Consider the following 19,091-nt stretch of genomic DNA (forward strand, 5'->3'; position numbering starts at 1 on the left):
TACACACAGACATACAAACACACACACACACACTTATAAACACACATATACATACCGATATGTATGTGGGTATATATATATATGCTTATTTATATAAGTAATGCTTCCTAGTGTGTTCTAAGTATATTGAGGCAAAAGTCATGCCTTGTTAAATTTTGTTTCCCTTAATAATGTTATATATATAGTAGTGGCTAAATATAAATTTATTAGGTTAAAAACATTTCTTCTGTGATATTTCAGAATTTTGCTAACAAAATATTTCCCTTACTGACAGATGCTAAAAATTCTAGATTTAGAGATTCATTCAAAAGTGGTAGCAAGTTATTCCAGTTCAATATATTTTTTTTTCCTTAAACTATATCCTCCTTTGATATTTTAATGTGGAATATTAAACACATCATTCCTGTTGTACATTCATCTGAGTTATTTGCTACAAGAAAATGACAGGCAAGTTGGTCAATTATAATAGTTCATGTATTTAAATTTAAGCATGACCTAGAACATAGTCTACATAGCAAGGAGGTAGAGTGTGTAATCAGGGAGTATTAGACAAGTGCTATTTTTTTTAAGTATGGTAAATGCTAAGAGGACAGATATTACTGATTAAATACTAAGGGAAGTTAAGTGAACCTAAAAAAATGGTCACAGTTTTCTGTTTTTATAAGTGTGCTCCTAAACCCAATATGCTACCTTTCTAGTCTGCTTAGATTGTTCAATATGGATACATTACAATAGAACAAAATTGATTCTGGACTGAGAAGATGGATTAAAATTCCAATACTTAATCTTATAAGATGTTTCAAATAGTAATAACTTGTCATTTTTGGTCTTCATTTTTCTCATCCTTAATGTGTGACTTCTGAGATTCCTTCTATCTTTAGATACACCAATAAATACACCAATATGGTCCCTACCTTTGTGAAGTTAGTCATATCCCTTACTTCTGCACCAATGAGTGAGTGAAAGGTTAGTATATACTTATGTGTTGGAAGAAGAAGCTGATTGGCCTTGAATTCTACTTCTTTCTGTCACACAAAAAATGTCTAGTTAGGATTAAAATATTTAATTATCTGTGCTTCAACTTACTTTTGGATGCTGGGTTTCCAACATTGCCTACTTCAAAGCAAAAATCCAGATTATATCTAATAACTTTTTAAAATTGTAAAATGGCAATAAACATTTAAGATATAAGATCATTCTCATTGTAATAATAGTGTCATCATCATTAGTTGGACATCATAAGAAATCATTCTATTCCAGTCACAATCTTGTTATTTTTCCTTTATGACAACGTATTGTTTTGTCAATACAAGATTTATTTTTGTGAAAGTGTTTTTTGAGTATATTTATATATATTGCTTTTTAATTTATCTCTGATCTTCCTAGGGAGATTATCAGTCAGTTAATGACACATTGAAATTTTTTCAAATGCTTCTTTAAGTGTAAATAAACTCTACCTAGAGCATGACTTCTCTACTAGTTTAACATCCAGAAAAAATGTTAATTTATTAGAAACTCTGCCTAATGAAAAAATGCCATCTGCTTGAAAATTAAATTTTATTTTGGATATTTTCAATTAGTACTAATACTACAGTGTGCCCCACTTTCCCCCCAGGATTTGAAAGGTGAGCTTACTAATATATAACATAGAACTTTTAACCTCTTTTCTACTATCAAAATAAAGATAATATTTGATTTTCTGAAGTACTTCTTTCCTGTATCCAAAGGCCTTGGGGAATAATGTATATGATTAATTGCTAATCACATAAGAGATTTATTTTTTGCTACCTGAGAACATTAATGTCTTGGGCTTTTTGGCTCTAAAAACTCATCAATAACTAAAATTTAAGTTTCCGTGCCAATACTTATATTGAGTTTCAATCTTCTATTAGAAATTATTTTTCTGCTTTTAGCAAAGATGTCTCCATAGCAAAGAAAAATGACAAAAGAATATTTGGAAAATTCAAGCATTTTTTCTTTTCTATTATTGGATAACATCTCCAAGCACTATTCTCTTTTCCAATGGATGTAGTATGGCCTTTCCAGCTGCATATTTCATATATGCACTGAGATACGCATGTAGGTGTGTGTGTATTTACATATGTGGGAGGGAGTATCCATGTAGATGTGTGTTTATTGTTACTTAAATCAAGCTGAAGGCAAGGATGAGTTTCTGAAGTGGTAGACTGAGATAGTAATCTGAAAATGTAATTTGGAGTAACTAAAAGAATGGGAGTTATACTCTATTACACTTTTGTCAGCAAGATTCTTCTGACCTCTGATCAATTCCTCATTTTCCAGGAATTTCAAATACTGCATCATTATAAACAGTTGTCTAAATAGAAGCATTAAGCAAATGGATAAATTGCCTAAGTATAAGAAGTCATCATTTTGGAGAGGATAGTGATGGTTGGGATGATTAATAGAGGAAGAGAAAAAAGATAGAGTGTAATTTGTATCTATTGATTAAGGAGACATCATGATAATAGTCAAAATATTCATAGTTGCTTAAGATTTGTGAAGTAATTATATACTGCAACTTTTAATTCATAAAATAATTTTCATGCCAATATTATGAGTCAGGTAAGAATGTAAGTGGGGCAGCTGGGTGGCTCAGTGGATTGAGAGCCAGGCCTAGAGACTGGAGGTCCTAGGTTCAAGTCCGGCCTCGGACACTTCCAGCTGTGTGACCTTGGGCAAGTCACTTGACCCCCATTGCCCACCCTTACCACTCCTGGGCCAAGGACGGTCCCTAGCCTGGATGAAAAAGGAGGAGGGTTGGGCGTGGGGCTAGCAACCCCACCCTGTAAAAACTACATCTGCTAAAGAAACTGCAACCTAAAGTAGGGGCAGCTGGGCTAGCTCAGTGGATTGAGAGCCAGGCCTAGAGACGAAAGGTCCTAGGTTCAAATCCAGGCTCAGACACTTCCCAGCTGGGTGACCCTGAGCGACTGTGTGACCCATTGCCTACTGGTTGTGGCCCTATGCTCCTAGAATGGAGTCCCAGGATAAAAAAAAAGTAAGTAATATTCCAAGTAATGTTGAATAATAAAAAAGGAAAAAATCTCTTAAAGATAAGATCATCAACTTACCAAGGTTAATCAACTTGTCAAGCTTCACATATCTTGTAAGTGATGGACACAATATCTAAGTCATCTGGGTCAGAAGACTATTGCTCTTGCCCCTACAACATCTAATATCACTAAATGAAAATATATATAGAGTAAAAATTGAATGAAATATATAATTTGATGATATTAAATTAAAAATGTAGAAAACAATTTGGTGCAGATTGAATAAAGAACTATTCTTTGGAAAAACATGGAAAATATTTTCAATAGAAGTCTTATTTCCCCCACACAAACATACATATATACATATACTGTTTGCAAAAACAGAGAGTGCTAATATCTATGCACTAATAGCTTTGTTTCAAATAACATCAAAATCAATCACCATCAAAACAAGCTACTTATGAAAATGTCAATAAAGATAAATATAATTTTGTCCTTAACTCATACTCAATAAATTATTAAAGAGAAAAAATATAAATAATCCATTTTGAAGCTTCAGAGTGACAATGCAAATAATAATATTTTTGGTGGAGCAGTTAATTGATCTAAGCATTCTATCAAATCAATTGGTACTATGCATGAAAAGCCATCAAACTATTTATATGCTTTGGCTCAGCTGTCTAATTTCTAGGGCATATATTGCAAAGAGATTAATGAGAGAAGGAAAAATTCAAGTATTTTAAAATATTTATAACTATAGCTAAAAAAAAGAACCTATGAAAGATGAAAAGAGAATGTGTAGTCATTAAGAAAGGACTCTTTTTTCAATTTTTTTCTCAAAATTTCTTACAAGATTTTAAATAAATTTTATACTACCTAGAAAATTGAGTATGAGAAAATAAAGGGATTTGGAAAGACTCCTTTGAGGAGTGTAATTAAGTGAGATTTATTTTTTAAATTAGAAATAGGAAAAGAACATCCACGATGTTAAATTTTAAATAAAAAAATACAGTAACATGAAGCTAACCTCAAATTAATTATTCTCAATATTGTAGCTCCAGAAATAAAATAAAGCCTACATTCCCCTTGACTAGAGTGGCTTGAAATGAAGGAAGGTATGGAATGTTACATTATGTATAGATGCCCTAATACTTTCCTGTGCTTAATTTTATTTTGTTAAAAGGGAAATCAAGTGGCAGAGCGTTCTGGAAAATTAACTGTTGATTAAAAGATACAATACAGAAAAAGTGAATCAGGAATAAAACAAGCTACATAATTTTAATTAATTATTAATTAATACAGAAAATCACTTTTGTGACTACTTTGAAAGTCCTCTTACACTCACACACAACACACATATGCATATACCTTGATCAGCAAAGAGGTAAGGGAATATACTATAAAAAGAATCTTTTATTACCTGGGCAATTTATTTCCAGAATATCTATCCTTGAGCAGGATGATTATATCAAAATTGTCATGAAGATTGCAGATTAATGATGCTTGAGATATCCTTCAGGTCAATGAAAAATGACAGTGAGATAGCAAAGGTATTCATACTTATCTTTCTAGATATAATTAAGTCATACTATTCATCAGGAGATGGATTCTTCTTCAATGAGGCTACTCAAAATATTATAGGTCCAAAATTAGCTACATACATTTTTTACATCTGTTATTCTACCAGAAATACAATGTAGATATCTCAGATATTATGACTTAAGAGATTAAGAGATTGAGACTCATACAATCCGAATGATTTTTCCTAAAATTTCACAGCTGTTATGTGCCAAAGTGAGGCTTTGAATACTGCAAAATTCAAAACACTTTTCCATGAAGTCATGATTCTTCTCCCTTTAAGCTTTACAATATATCAAAAAGCATGAGTGAAATCTATGTAGGGGAGCAATCTCTCCTCTAAATTATCTTTGAATTGAAATCATTCATTGTTTTTTATTAATAGAAATGATTCCTGCCCTTCTCAGTTCTATGGGGATCACTCCTCTCCCATGACATTTATTATTTAGTAATGAGAGAGAAGATGTTCTTGCTCAAAGTCTAATCATATCAACAACTCTTAATGAAGGAAGCTTGAATAGAGGGGAAATCCTGAGTCTTGAGTCAAGGGACTATTGTGAAGCCTGAGATATACTATTACCTAAATATTTATTGTAAAATCAGTCCTCCTAATAGTAGTTTCCTTATTTGTAAAATGGAAAGTATGCTATGTTTCAGTCTGCATCATAGTATTATATTGAAAAAAACCAGTCCTAATCTCTCCCCAAATCCCCTCTAGAGGTATTAAAATAAAGCCTGAAAACTAATTCTGGGGCGGCAGAACCAAAAAATAGAATATAAAAAGGCAATCTTCCTGGTCAAGGAGACTTTGAAGGTTGAAAGGAAGGGTTGGTTTCACTGGGGAAGGCCTGAGTCCAGCATAAGCCCATAAGCCAACACAGTCATTTCACTGCTTACGGTTTTGAACCAGGGTCCAAGGATACAGCCTTGGGCATAAGCAATGCACCTTCAGTACCACCTCTTTAGTTTCCAAGCCCTAGTATAAACTCACAGTCGGACCCCAAGTCTAAACACAAGGAAGCCCACAGTATGCCTTACCAGTGAAAGACAACATCAAGTGTTAGAGGAGACTGAATTAACAGTAAGAAAAGACTTCCAGAGCTCTCAGTTCACAAGCAGCAAGGGGTAGGAAACTTTTGAGAAGATTATGAGTGATCTTTTGCACTAGGTGCAGGATTCTATTGACTTGTCAATACAAGGTTCTGGATCACAATCCCAGGGAAAGGGAGATGACTCAGGAATAGAGATGTTGGTCTCCATTCCATGGTGGAAAGCATTGTTTGTGGTCAGTGACAAACCAGAGTACAGGGCAGTAGAGCCCTGATCACCATTTCCTAAGGTCATACCACTTTAGAAGAACTAAAACTAGCAGACACCCAGAACTAGCTCTGAGGACAGCAAGAAAAATCTGAAGTTGAGTGTCCTCTATAACATAGAAACAGAGGCCAACTTTAACAGGAAAAACACAAGTTAAAAAAAAACAAAAAAAAACAACTTACCATAGAAATTTTTTTTTATGGTGACAAGTAAAAACAAGGCCCAGACTCAGAAGGAGACAATGAGATCAAAGCAATGACATGCAAAACCTCAAAAAATGTAAATTAGTCTCAGGCTAAGGAAGAACTCAAAATGGAATTTACATATCAAATAAAGGCAGAGCAAAAAAAACAAGGGAAAGAAATAAAAGTGATACAAGAAAAAGTCATTAGAATGGTGAATGGGGACACACATACATAATGTGGAAAATATACCACCTTAAAAACAGAATAGGCTCAATGGAAAAGAAGATACAAAAGCTCATAGAAATATACCATTCCTTAAAAATAGAATTGGGAAAAGGGAAATTAATGATATGAGGTATCAAACCACAAAAATAAAATAGATAGATTTTAAAAGATAGAAAGATAGATTTTTAAAAGATAGAAAGATAGATTTTAAAAGATAGAACTTAAAAGACTGGAAAAGGGCAAAAAGATAGAAATGAAATATTTCATTGGAAAAAAGAATTACCTGGTAAAATAATGCAGGAGAGATCATTTGAGTCAATCGACTACTTGAAATCCATGAACAAAATATAAAAGAGGCTATAAATCATTTCATAAGAAATCATCAAGGATAATGGCCTTCATATTATTTAATAAGAAGAAAATATCAAAGATCAAAAAATACACTGGTAATCTCCTGAAAAGCATCCCAAAATGAAAACTCCATAGAATATTATAGCCAACATCTTAAACTCCAAGGCCAAGAAGGAAATATTGCAAGCAGTCAGAAAGAAAAATTCAGTTACCATTGACCTACAGTCTGATTTATACAGGATTTAGTAGCTTCTATATTAAAGGATCAGAGTTCTTGGAATACAGTGCTCTAGAAGACAAAGCACCTGGGATTACAAATAGTAATAATAATATCTTATCCAGTGAAACTGAGTACAATCCTTTAGGTGGGGAAATGGTAACTAAATGAAACAGAAGACTTTCAAACATTCCTAATTGAAATACCTAATTGGTATCCCAGAGATGAACAGAAAATTGAAATTCACATTTGAGATATAAGAGAAATATAAAAAAGGTAAGCAAGGAATATAAAATTTAAAGAATTCAATTAATTTAAATGATTTGCATTCATACATGAGAAATTAAATACTTGTAACTAAAGCATTGTATCATTATTAGGGTAGTTAGAAGAAATATACAAAGAGAAAGGAAGCATGAATAAGTTTTTTTTTGTTGTTTGTCATTTTTATTGGCATATAATTGGTTGAAACTATTTCTAATTATTTTTTCTTCATTAGTTGTGAATTCATCTTTTTTATTTTTTAGTTAGTAATTTGATTTTCTTCTTTCTTTTTCTTTTTCTGTTTTTTAATTTTAATTTTGAATATTTTCCCATAGTTACATATTTCATGTTCTAAGTAACATTTATTTCTCTTATATAGGCATCATTTCTCAAAGATATAGAAAACTGAGTCAATACCAGTCATTCCCTTATTGATAAATGGTCAAAGTATATGAACAAGCTGTTTTCAGATGAAGAAATCAAAGATATCTATAGTCATGTTTATTTTTATGTTCAAATTCACTACTGAGTAAAGAATTGCAAATTAAAACACCTTTTATATACCTATTAGATTGACTAATATGACAGAATGGGAAAATTATTCATTTTGGAGGGGCTATGTTGTTATCTACAACAGCTATAAGAAAATTGGTTCATGAATGTACTATTAGGGTTATGAATTCATCCAAACATTTAAGAGCACAATATGAAACCATAACAAAGGGCTATAAAACTGCATATCTTTTGATGTAGCAATACATCAATTATATATGGATATCAAAGAATTCTTTTAAGTGAAAAAGACCCATTTGGACAAAATTTTTCAAAGAACCTCTTTTTTGTACTGGTAAATAATTGGAAATTCAGAGAATATCCATCAATTGGGGAATGACTGAGTAGGTTGTGTTATATGAATGTAATAGAATACTATTGTGCTATATGAAATGATGAGCATGATGATTTCAGAAAAACCCTTGAGATGCCTACATAAATTGACACAAAGTTAAATGAGCAATACCAAGAAAACACTGTATACAATAATAGCAATATTGTAAAATACTCAGCTTTGCATGGCTTAAACTATTCCCTATGATAAAATGATCTAGGATAATTTGAAAAGACTAATGACAAATAATGCCATCTACCTCTAGAGAAAGAACTGATGGAGTTTAAATGCAAATCAAAGCATGCTATTTTCCCCCTTTATTTAGTTATTTATTTTTTATTGATTGATTGATTGATTTTTGCTTGATAATTTTGTTTTAGTTTTATATGAATCTTCTTCCACAAAGTGACCAATATGGAAAAATATGTCGTATGATTACACATTTGTCAACTAAATCGATTTTTTTACCATCTCAGTGAAGGGGATAGGGAGGGAGAGAATTTGGAACAAAACAATTTTAAAAGATGAATGTTCAAATGTGTTTTTATTTCAACTCCAAGAGCCTCAAAAAAAAAAAAAAGATATCCACCATCACAGAAGACAGAAGGGAGCAAAGGTGGATGAGCAGTACTGAAAAGATCTCACCCCAAAGGTGCTAGTCTTCATCAAATAATCCATAGACAGCAGTACACATATTGAATACTATATATACATGGTATGTATATAAATAGGGGCACATAGACATAATAATTACATTGCATAAGCTTACTACATATAGTATACATAAGCGTATAGCACATTTGCATACGTACACACATCTGTATTCTTCCTTATATAATATAAATTTAGTATATGCTGTGCTAAAAGGTATGTATTGTTATGAGGAAAATTAGGATTTTAGACATTTAGTGCAAGATAGCCGCCAGGCCTATCAGGCAAGTGCTGGAGAGTTCCAATCATGGAATAGTGAGAAGGAAGTAAGTCTTTTCCTGAGAGTGATTCTGGTATGACTGAGGCAGTTAGATGCTGATTTTTAACTCTCTCCAGTGAAGGGCTCAGAAAAGTGGATTTGTCTCCTACGAGAAACATCTATCCTGTGGAAGTTCAGATTTGAGCAGTGAACTTAACTCTGGATGGTGGACATCCCAACTGGTTCAGCTCCTTGTCTTCATCTCTTTGTGTATTTTACTTACTGTGGACCTGTGTTGCTGGAAAACCTTAGATAATCGCTAGAGCTAAGGAGCACTCATTTGTGAGATACCCATTTCTCCTTCTAACTTGCCAAGCTGAACCTGACAGCCTGTGTTAGCACAGAGTAGAGTTTGTCCCACCTTTCTAGCCCCTGGAGTCTGATCATGGATACCTAGTTTTAGTGTGACCTTTCCCTACATCTCCAACCCTAAAACTCATTATTAAACTATTTTTATTTACTTCCTGTGTCTTTCTCTAACCTGAGAAAGAGCCCACTGTTAGATACCTTCCAAAACTTGAGTTTCCCTGGCTAGGGTGATGTCCAGTAAACTGTCAACTGCCATTGCCAACCTGAGTGTGTACTTTGCTCATTACCCATTTCCCACATCCCTTGTGTAGGTTATCTTGTGTGTCCTATCACTAGTGGATTTGTAGAAGTGATCCCTTTTGTTTTTACTTGTTATTCCCATTTACCTATTTCAGGATATATTATATAGTATATGTTATCTTTTATATTTTTTAATGTATATTTATATATACTTAAATTAACCTGTTTATCTAGTTACAGTAAAAAATAAACTCACTAATATTACACAGTTTTTAAACTGATGCACAAATATTAAATATATTTATACTATATATATATCATATATAGTAGGATATATCTATGTAGATAAAGCCTGAAAATGCATAAATTCCTGAATGTTGAATTGCACACATGTAATTTTACCTCACAAGTCTGTTTACATATATGTATGTATATAACAAACATGTATTTATCTGTGTATATATTTATATATAAACCTCTACTACATATTATATGTATACATTTCACTACTTAGTAAGCACATTATATCCTATATATAATTTATAGCATGCTACATGTATTGCAAAATGTATAGTTTATAAAATGATAACATATTAGATATAGTGCACTCTATATTCTGAATGTAGTATATTATACATGTGTGAATACATATGTTGGTATACAGATGTGTATTTATGTATAGATACACATTAAAATTATGCATATATATGTGCTTATAGATAATTAAAAATGAGAAATGTATACATCTATATGTAGATGTACTATATGTAGCTTGTTTTATCTAAATATATGTATATGTTCCTATGCATTATATAGTGTACTATAGATAAAACATGCCATATGTAGTATATAGGGGATTATATATCTGAAACAACTGATCAAAATATGTATATTAATATGTGTATAGCTGTGTATATGAATTCATATATAAGTAGATTGATAGGCAGATAAGCATAGATTTTTTTTCTCTAAAAGAACATCGATATCTAATCATCAAGGTGCTCCAATGACACTATGGTGATGGGGCATCAATGTTTGTGAACTTCCATGTTTCCAAATTTACCATAGCAAATCTATCTTCATCTCTATTTGTTTCTTTTTCTCAATATCTAACTCTATTTGTAAACACACGCATACACATATATAACTAAATGCATATATATATATATATATATTTGTATGGAGAAAGAGAGAGGGTGTGGAATATAATGAAAACATTTGTATACCACCATCTTGCCTATAATATCTCATACATGATTCAGTGACAGAAACGGAAGCTTAGATAGTATTTCTTTTAAAGGCATTCAAAGGCCAAGTAAAGCTCAGGAGGAAGACCTCACATAATGGATTGAAGGCCATTTTACCTTCTGGTTCATAATGAAAGGATAATCAAAGGGCTAACAAATAGTGGATGAAAATTTTAAGATTCAAAAGGAAAAATCAAAGTTGTATACATATTAAATTTTCTACCCATAATAAAATTATGTTTTATTAGGGCTATATTTAATGTTTGTGCATGAGTTTAAAAACTGTAATATTAGTGAATTTTTTACTGTAACTAGATAAACAGATTAATTTAAGAAAATGAAATAGAGAAATATCTGAATGATTTGATTGTTGACAAATTTACTATCAACATAGAAATATTAAGACAATAGAATTAATTGAAATCTTTGACTGAATTAAATGTGTCATAGAATTTAGAATTAGAGAACTCATATTCTAGTATAGTCTGTCAGACAAGCAATGGGAAGTGATATTTCATTCTGCATTACCCTTGTGAGAAAAATCTTTAATAAGTTAGTAACCATCAAGAAGAAGAAGAACTGGAAATTAGGAGTTCTAAGATGTCATTTAAGTTATGATTTAAGGCAATGATGGGCAAAATATGGCCTGCAGGCCACATGCAGGCCCCCTGAAATGTTCTATCTGGCCCCTGGACATTATTCCAAATCTGACAAATACAATGAGTAGGATACAATACAATGAAACTTCAAAAGAGTTGTCTTAGAAACAGAATGACAGATGAGCATTTCCTTTCCTTTGGCCCCTCTTTAAAAAGTTTGCCCATCTCTGATTTAAGGTATTGGGCATGATTAAAATAGAGAAAAATAAAAGAATTAGATAATACTTGCTTTTATGAATTTGAAGGCCATTCATCTGAGGAGGATTATTCATCATGTTTGGCATGACTTTTGAGAGTAAAACAAATAAGGAATGGATTAAAACTATAGAGAGACAAGTTTAAGTCATAAATAAGGAAGAAACTTCATAAGAAAACAATTAAGCAGAAGTAAAATGGGCTACTTTGGGTTGCATGGGACTACAATCCTCAGTGCAATAACTGACTGCATGAGTTTTAGTAAATACAACCTTAATGAAAAATTAAGCTCTCATCTGCTGTGGAGTTCTTTTACAGTAAAAATTTTAATAAATAGACATGAATCAGCTCATGAATTTAAAATTTTATGAAATTCCATTATGAAAATGGCGAAATATTATAATATCAGTCATAATGAAAGTACCACTTCTTCTTCCTTGTTATTTGGATGAAATAAAGTTTTCTCATTAAACTCAATGTGTTCTGAGTTTTATAGATTATCAAGAGATCCAGAATTAACTTATAGGGGAAAACCTCTTTATTGTTTCTGAATATTTTAAAATATTAAAAATTAAGATATGGAGTGATTTGCTCTAATGGTACAATTTGCCAAATAATTAAAATAACATGCTGGCTTCATGATGGAATATGACATTTAAAAAATCTTCAAATTCTTTAATTTATCCTAATAGTAAACTAATCTTCTTTCAATTTTTCTCTCTGCTTTTTTTTCTATAATACTCTGTAGTTCTGTGTATCTGCCAAAATATATACCCGAATCTCATTTTAAGGCACACATTGATATTTCTTATCACTTAAATAACAACATGGCCAACATCAGTTGCCATCTAGCAAAAGAAAGCGACAATTTTAGGAATATTTGTTGCATTTTCAAATAACATCTCTTGATGGTATAAAGGGGAATAACCAGGGAAGTTAACTAAATATAATCTGTGGGCTCACAATGGGGTGTGAGGGAGACAGGAATGTCAAAAGGCAGGACCAAACAAGGTAGGGAGACTGGGTTTAACTGCTAAGGAGGTATCTGTTAACAGAAATGGCAGGCCCTAACAGTCACTCTACACCATCTAGGCAAGAGGCCTATGGAACCAGCAGGCAAATGGCAAGAGTTTATAACAATTTTAATTAAGGAAACAATAGTAAAGGATGGGAATAGGAGTTTCTACACTTTCAGACTAAGGGCAAACCACAGGGTCAGGGGAGGGTTAACTACTTTCATCTAAGACCTAAGCCAGGCAGGGCCCAGAGAATAGCAGGACTGGAGTGGGAATCCTCACAGCAGAGTCCAGAGATGTTATCAGGATGCCAGGAACAAACTCCTCCAGAGCTGATGATCCAAAGTAGCCCAGTAGGGAGAGGAAGTCTGCAAGCTGTCCACCAGATCACAGGCCACTTCCCTACTCAGTACTGTCTTGCAGGATTGATGTCCTCTGCTTTCAACCTTCACCACTCTCCAAGATCCCAGGGAATCAGGGTACAGCTCCACCAGCTCTGAGGTCTCCCAGGGTCAGTTACTGCTTGTCCCAACCATCATGGAGTCAGTCTCCAAGAGCAAGCCACACTTCCTGCTTCCCCATTCCATTTGGAATTCTCCAGCCCTTCCTATTAAGTCTCCTAACTAATAACTAAATAATCTGTCTCACAACAATGGACTCTAATTTGCATACATTTACAGTGCAATGGAAAATAGCCAGATATGTATTTTTGTAGGAATTGTGGAATAAAAGAAAAGAAAAACAAAATTCATAGAGTTAACTAATTGCTTCATGACCTGATTCACTTGGGAAGCAGTTTTCTCAGTGCAGCAATGACATCTTTTATTTCTCAGGCTGTATATTAGAGGATTAAACATTGGGGTCACAGTGGTGTAGAAAAGAGCAAATACTTTTACTGATCCTGCTGAGTGACTGGATTTTGGCTGCAAATACACAATACTTCCAGAACCATAGAATAATCCCACAACCATCAGGTGAGAGGAACAAGTAGAGAATGCTTTAGATCTCCCTGAGGTTGAAGGCAGCCTCAGGATGGTGGTAATTATTTTAACATAGGATATGAGTATCAATAGAAAGGGAGTTATTACAAACACCAGTGCAGCAACTTGGACAGAAATCTCTCTTTGATATGTGTCTCCACAGGCCAATTCTATTAATGGTGATGCATCACAGAAAACATGATTAAGTTTGTTAGGACCACAAAAGTTCAGAGAGAAAAGCTGGAATGTCTCTTCTGTCAGTATTGGAATCCCAATTACCCATGAAATCACAACCAGTTGGACACATAACTTGTCATTCATGATAAGAGGATAATAAAGAGGTTTACAGATGGCGACGTAACGATCATAAGCCATCATAGCCAGAAAGAAGCACTCTGCTGCTCCTAGAATATAAAGGAAGCAAGCTTGTACAGCACAGGCTATGAATGAAATGGTTCCTTTCTGGGTCCAGAGATCTGCCAACATTCTGGGGATGGTGACTGATGTGTAACAGATTTCCAAGAAGGAAAAGTTCCCAAGGAAAAAATACATGGGAGTTTGGAGACCTGGATCAATCTTGGTTATGATAATGAGGAGACCATTTCCTAACAGTATAGACAGGTAAATGCTTAAGAAAATCCCAAATAGAAAACCTTGAAGTTTGGGAAGATCAGAAAATCCTAGAAGAATGAATTCCATCACAACTGTGAGATTGTCCTCTGACATGGTGTTGTTCTTTTGCCTGTTGAAATAATGAATTCAAAACCAGTCAATCACTTTTCTTATATGTTGCTCAGTTTCTCTTTTAACAAACGAAAGCTTACATTTTATGATATGAAAAATTTCTCCTGCATTTCTTATTTTATGCTGAATCACCTTTCCAGCATTCTATGTGGTATTTTATTTAGTAATCTTTTGATTATGAAGTATTTCCTCTCTGCTTAGAACTGCACTAAAATATTATGAATATATTTCTTGCATGGATGGAAATATAGATATATGGAATTGTCTGTTAAAGCTTGTAAAATCATCCTTCATCACATGGATTCCTATAGAAATGCTATTTGACATTCTCCCTCATATTTCCATTTTCTGGGATAATTTCCAGATGACAAAAATTATAGCCTTCCTATAACATTTGAGAGAAAAAAGACATTGTGATTTGTCTTGAATAGGACTTTCATTATTGCTTTATTCCTATCAGCCTCCCTGTCTTTGTTCATAATGTTGCTGTTGTTGTTTTTAATCTAGAAAGTCCACCCCACTCCCCAATGTTCTGGGCTTATGGGAATCCTACCAGTCTTTTAAGGGCCCATTTTTTCCCTCATTCTTCTCTCTAACATTTCCTGGCTATATTCAGTCCATCTCCATTGCCATCCACTTCTTGCTACAATGACCATATAATTTGATCCACACTACATATTTGTTAATTAACAAATGCTCTCTTCTTGACCAGCCTAATTTTTCCATATTCTGTATGATCTACTAGGTTCTAAGCACCTTCAGGGAAAAATGTAATTTCTTATACAATTGGACTTCTTTTAACTACACATAGAATCTGCTCAATAAAATATGATAGGTGAAAAATATGACTTAAGGTATATGTGATAACCTTAAACATTTTCCATACTATCTGATGTTTAAAATTTTATACTTAGAGATTCATTCAGTAGTGGTAAAAATTCATCCCATTTAAGTATCTTTTCATTCATCAAACTATATTATCCTTTTACATTTTAGTGTGGACTCTTGATCAGATATTCCCACTGCAATATCCATCCTAGATCTGCTTGCTGGAGAAATGAAACAGATAATATGGTAAATGATATTATTTCATATATTTAAAATTGAGAATGAACTGTGACCCAGCCCAGGCAAAACTCTTCTTTGTAGGTTATAGCTGTGATTAGAGAGTATTAGGGGGGTACTAGGTTATTTAAACAATAATAGGTGTCAAGAGGACTGATACTCCTAATTTAAAATCTAAAAGAAGTTAAGTAAAATTTAAAAATGTATTCCCTATTTCTTTTTCTTTTTAAAAGAATGTTCCTGAATGCAAAATATTACCTCCCTAGCTTGCCTGGATTGTTCTTTGTAGACACATTATAATGGAAAAAACTTTAGCTTTGGATTCAGAAGTTGTGTTCAAATACCAATACTTAATCTTATTGCTTATGTTGCAATCAGTAAGTAATTTATGATTTCTGGATCTCATTTTCCTTATCTGTAATGTGAGGGTTGACATCTGAAATATCTTCCATCTATAGATCTTTGAGACTAGAACAACATACAAGGTATTCTTGTCTTTTTGCAAATAGTCATATGCTCTTCTTCTACCAATGAGTGAGAAGGCAATATACAATTAATAATTGGAAGAAGCTGACTGACCTTGAAATCTACTCTTGACTATCACACTAATTTTGACATCATGCTTAACTATTTAATTTTCTGTGCTTCAGCTTGCTCCTTTGTGGTATGTAAATGTTTTCAATACCCCCCTCCCACAAGGTTACTACCAAGATTATATTAGATGGTATATCTATAAAAATACTTTGAAAAAATTTAAATGATATAGATGAGCAAGGTAGCATCAATATATTTAATATTACTATCATTGTCATCATTAGATCAACCTCAGAAAAAATTATCCTCATGTTATGATCATGTTATTATTCTTTTATTTATTTATGTTGTTGTGTGCCTACAGGAAGTCTTTGTGAAATCACTTTTATGTATATGACTAAATATACTGGACTTTTTTTTCTGTCTTTAACCTCCCCAGGGACAATATCTGGGAGATAGTGATGCATTGAATATTTTTCAATTTCTTTAATAACTGTGTGTAAATTCCATCTAAAATATGGTAATTATTTACTATATTTCTAATTATATTAAGAAAAATTAGGTTATTCTTTAGAATTTCTTCTAAATGAAGCTATATGATCTATTTCAAAATGACACCGTAGCTTTGATAGAAAAACTATTCATATAATAGCTTGTCCTATATTTTCCCCAGAAATCAAAGTTGAGCATAAATATAGTACAATACTTCCATCTGCTCTCTACTTTAAAAACAGAGATGCTGTTTGTTTTTCTTAAGTATTTCATCATTCATGATATTTCTAATGTTCTTTGGAAATAGTGTATGTCATTGAATACTACATACTTAGTACTTTTTGTAAGCTAGAACTATTATTCCTCCTAGCTTTAAATCATCAATGCCACTAAGGTAGTCAATTTCCATGTTCCCATTTTCAATTTCAATTATTTATTTATAATTTTTCTACCTTTGTCAAAGATAAGTCTCCATCAGAAAGAAAAAAGAAAAAAAAATTAAAACTTCAGATATCTTCCAATTTTCTGTCATCAAAGATCATCTCTAAGCACTGTGCTTCTCATAGATCAAGTATGATCTCTGTAGCTATACATTTCATATATGGATGTAAATTTATATGTATATATATGTGTGTGTTTGTGTGTACATAGGTATTTACACATATATACGTCCAATACATCATATATATACATATTACACTAGGCAACTATATTTGTTTCAAGAACATTCATTGAATTGGACTGAAGTCAGGAGTGATACTCTGAAGTAGGACACTAAATTAGTAACTGGAAAATTCCTATATGGTCACCAAAAGAACTAAAGCCCCATCCTGTTTCTTTTATTTTTTCCAATTAGAGACTTATGATCCTCTGATCAAGTTCTAAATTGTCAAGAATGTAAAATACTTATTACAACCAAATATCTAAATAGAAATATACAAATGGATAAATTACTGAAGCATAAAAGCTCATCTTTGAGTCGAGGGGAGTGCAGGTGTGAAATGTTACCTCAATTATTATGTTTGTCTGCACTGATGCTCGACTTTGTTTAATTTTTACTTTTTAAAAGAAAATAAGTGGATGGGAGGTTCTGAGAAATGACTGGACTAAAAGCAGAAAAAGTGAAGCAGGTGAAAAAGAAGTTACATTCAATCCTTTATTTGGCCAACTGCTAGTGAAGTCTCCCTATTTACACACACACACACACACACACACACACACACACACACACACACACACACACACACCTTGGCTGGCAGGGAGATCAAAGGTTATTTTGTAAAAAGAATCTTTTTTTACCTAGTTAATATCTTTTCTAAATCTCTCTTCTTGAATAGGTTCATTATTTTCAATGTCATTATGAAGATCATATTTTAGTTATGCTTCAGATCCTGTTCAGATCAAAGAAACTAAAAGTGAGATGGAAAAAAAAGAGCTTGTACTTACCTTTCTTAATTGGAATTAAGTCATTAGTCAGCTCTTTTCTTCAATAATGAGATTGAAAATAATAGACATATACACTTATTAGCTACCTTAAGGTTTGCCAAGCTCCTTATGTACATTATTGCAACAGCACTTATATACAGATATTCTAATTTTATAGAGGATGAAACAGATTCAGCTATTTTAAGTGTGTTTTTTTTTTTGCCACAATTCCCCAGCTGTTAGGTGCCAAAGTAAGGATTTGAACATAAAGCTCTTGAGAATGACTGAAAATTAAACACTCATTCTATGAGGCCATGATTCTTCTCCCTTAAACATTACAATTTACCAAACAGCACCAATTGACTAATTAAAAGGAACCAGTCTCCCATGTAAAAATATATATCATTAAATGAAATCATTTAGTAGTACTACTTTTTAGTAGAAGTGATTGCTGCCCTTCCAGCTCTCTGGGAATAGGTCCTCCAAACACCATAATTCACTTTTTAATGAGGAAGAAGGTCTTCTAACTCAAAGTCCAATCATCTAAACAACATATCTATCCAGTGATCTATTCATGTATTCATGCATTCCCAAATCTAAAACTTTTGATTCTAAAACTAGGGTAATCTGGCTTCTAGATTGACTTAGAGTTTAACTCTTCTGGGCCTATTGTGCAAATATCTCTTACATGAAGGTATACACCATTGCCCTAGACCTGGAAAAGACCTCGTAAACCTGTCAAGAATTCAATTACAAAAAACATATTTACTCTTTAGATAGAAGGTGAGGTGACTCATTGTACAATTCTAGGAGTCAGAAAGACCTGAGTGCATATCCTATCTCAGATACTTATAAGCTATGTCACCTTGAGTAAGCCCTTAACCCTGTTTTCTTCAGTTTCCTCATTTGTACAATAAGCAGGAGAAAGAAACATTAAACCATTCCATTTTCATTGCCAAGAAAATTCAAAAAGAGTTCCAGTTTCAGAGGTTTCTAATATGACTGAACAACAATATTTTGTAAATACTGCATTGATTTTCAGAATTGTTTTAGAATTAATGTCTATCTATTAAAGTAAGTGAAATATTTGAAATCACAGATCATTGAATATCTGAAGGTCCCTTTTCTCCACTCCCCCAAACCATAATGCTTTTAGGGAATCATTCATACCTTGAATA

At 32.7% G+C, this 19,091-nt stretch overlaps 1 pseudogene; it reads right to left on the reverse strand.

The window, feature by feature from the left end:
• Positions 1–13,454: 13,454 nt before the first annotated feature.
• On the reverse strand, positions 13,455–14,379 carry LOC123251870 (annotated as a pseudogene).
• Between the last annotated feature and the right edge of the window lie 4,712 nt (positions 14,380–19,091).

The sequence above is a fragment of the Gracilinanus agilis genome, chromosome 6, assembly GCF_016433145.1.
Source record: "Gracilinanus agilis isolate LMUSP501 chromosome 6, AgileGrace, whole genome shotgun sequence".
Classification (NCBI taxonomy): domain Eukaryota; kingdom Metazoa; phylum Chordata; class Mammalia; order Didelphimorphia; family Didelphidae; genus Gracilinanus; species Gracilinanus agilis.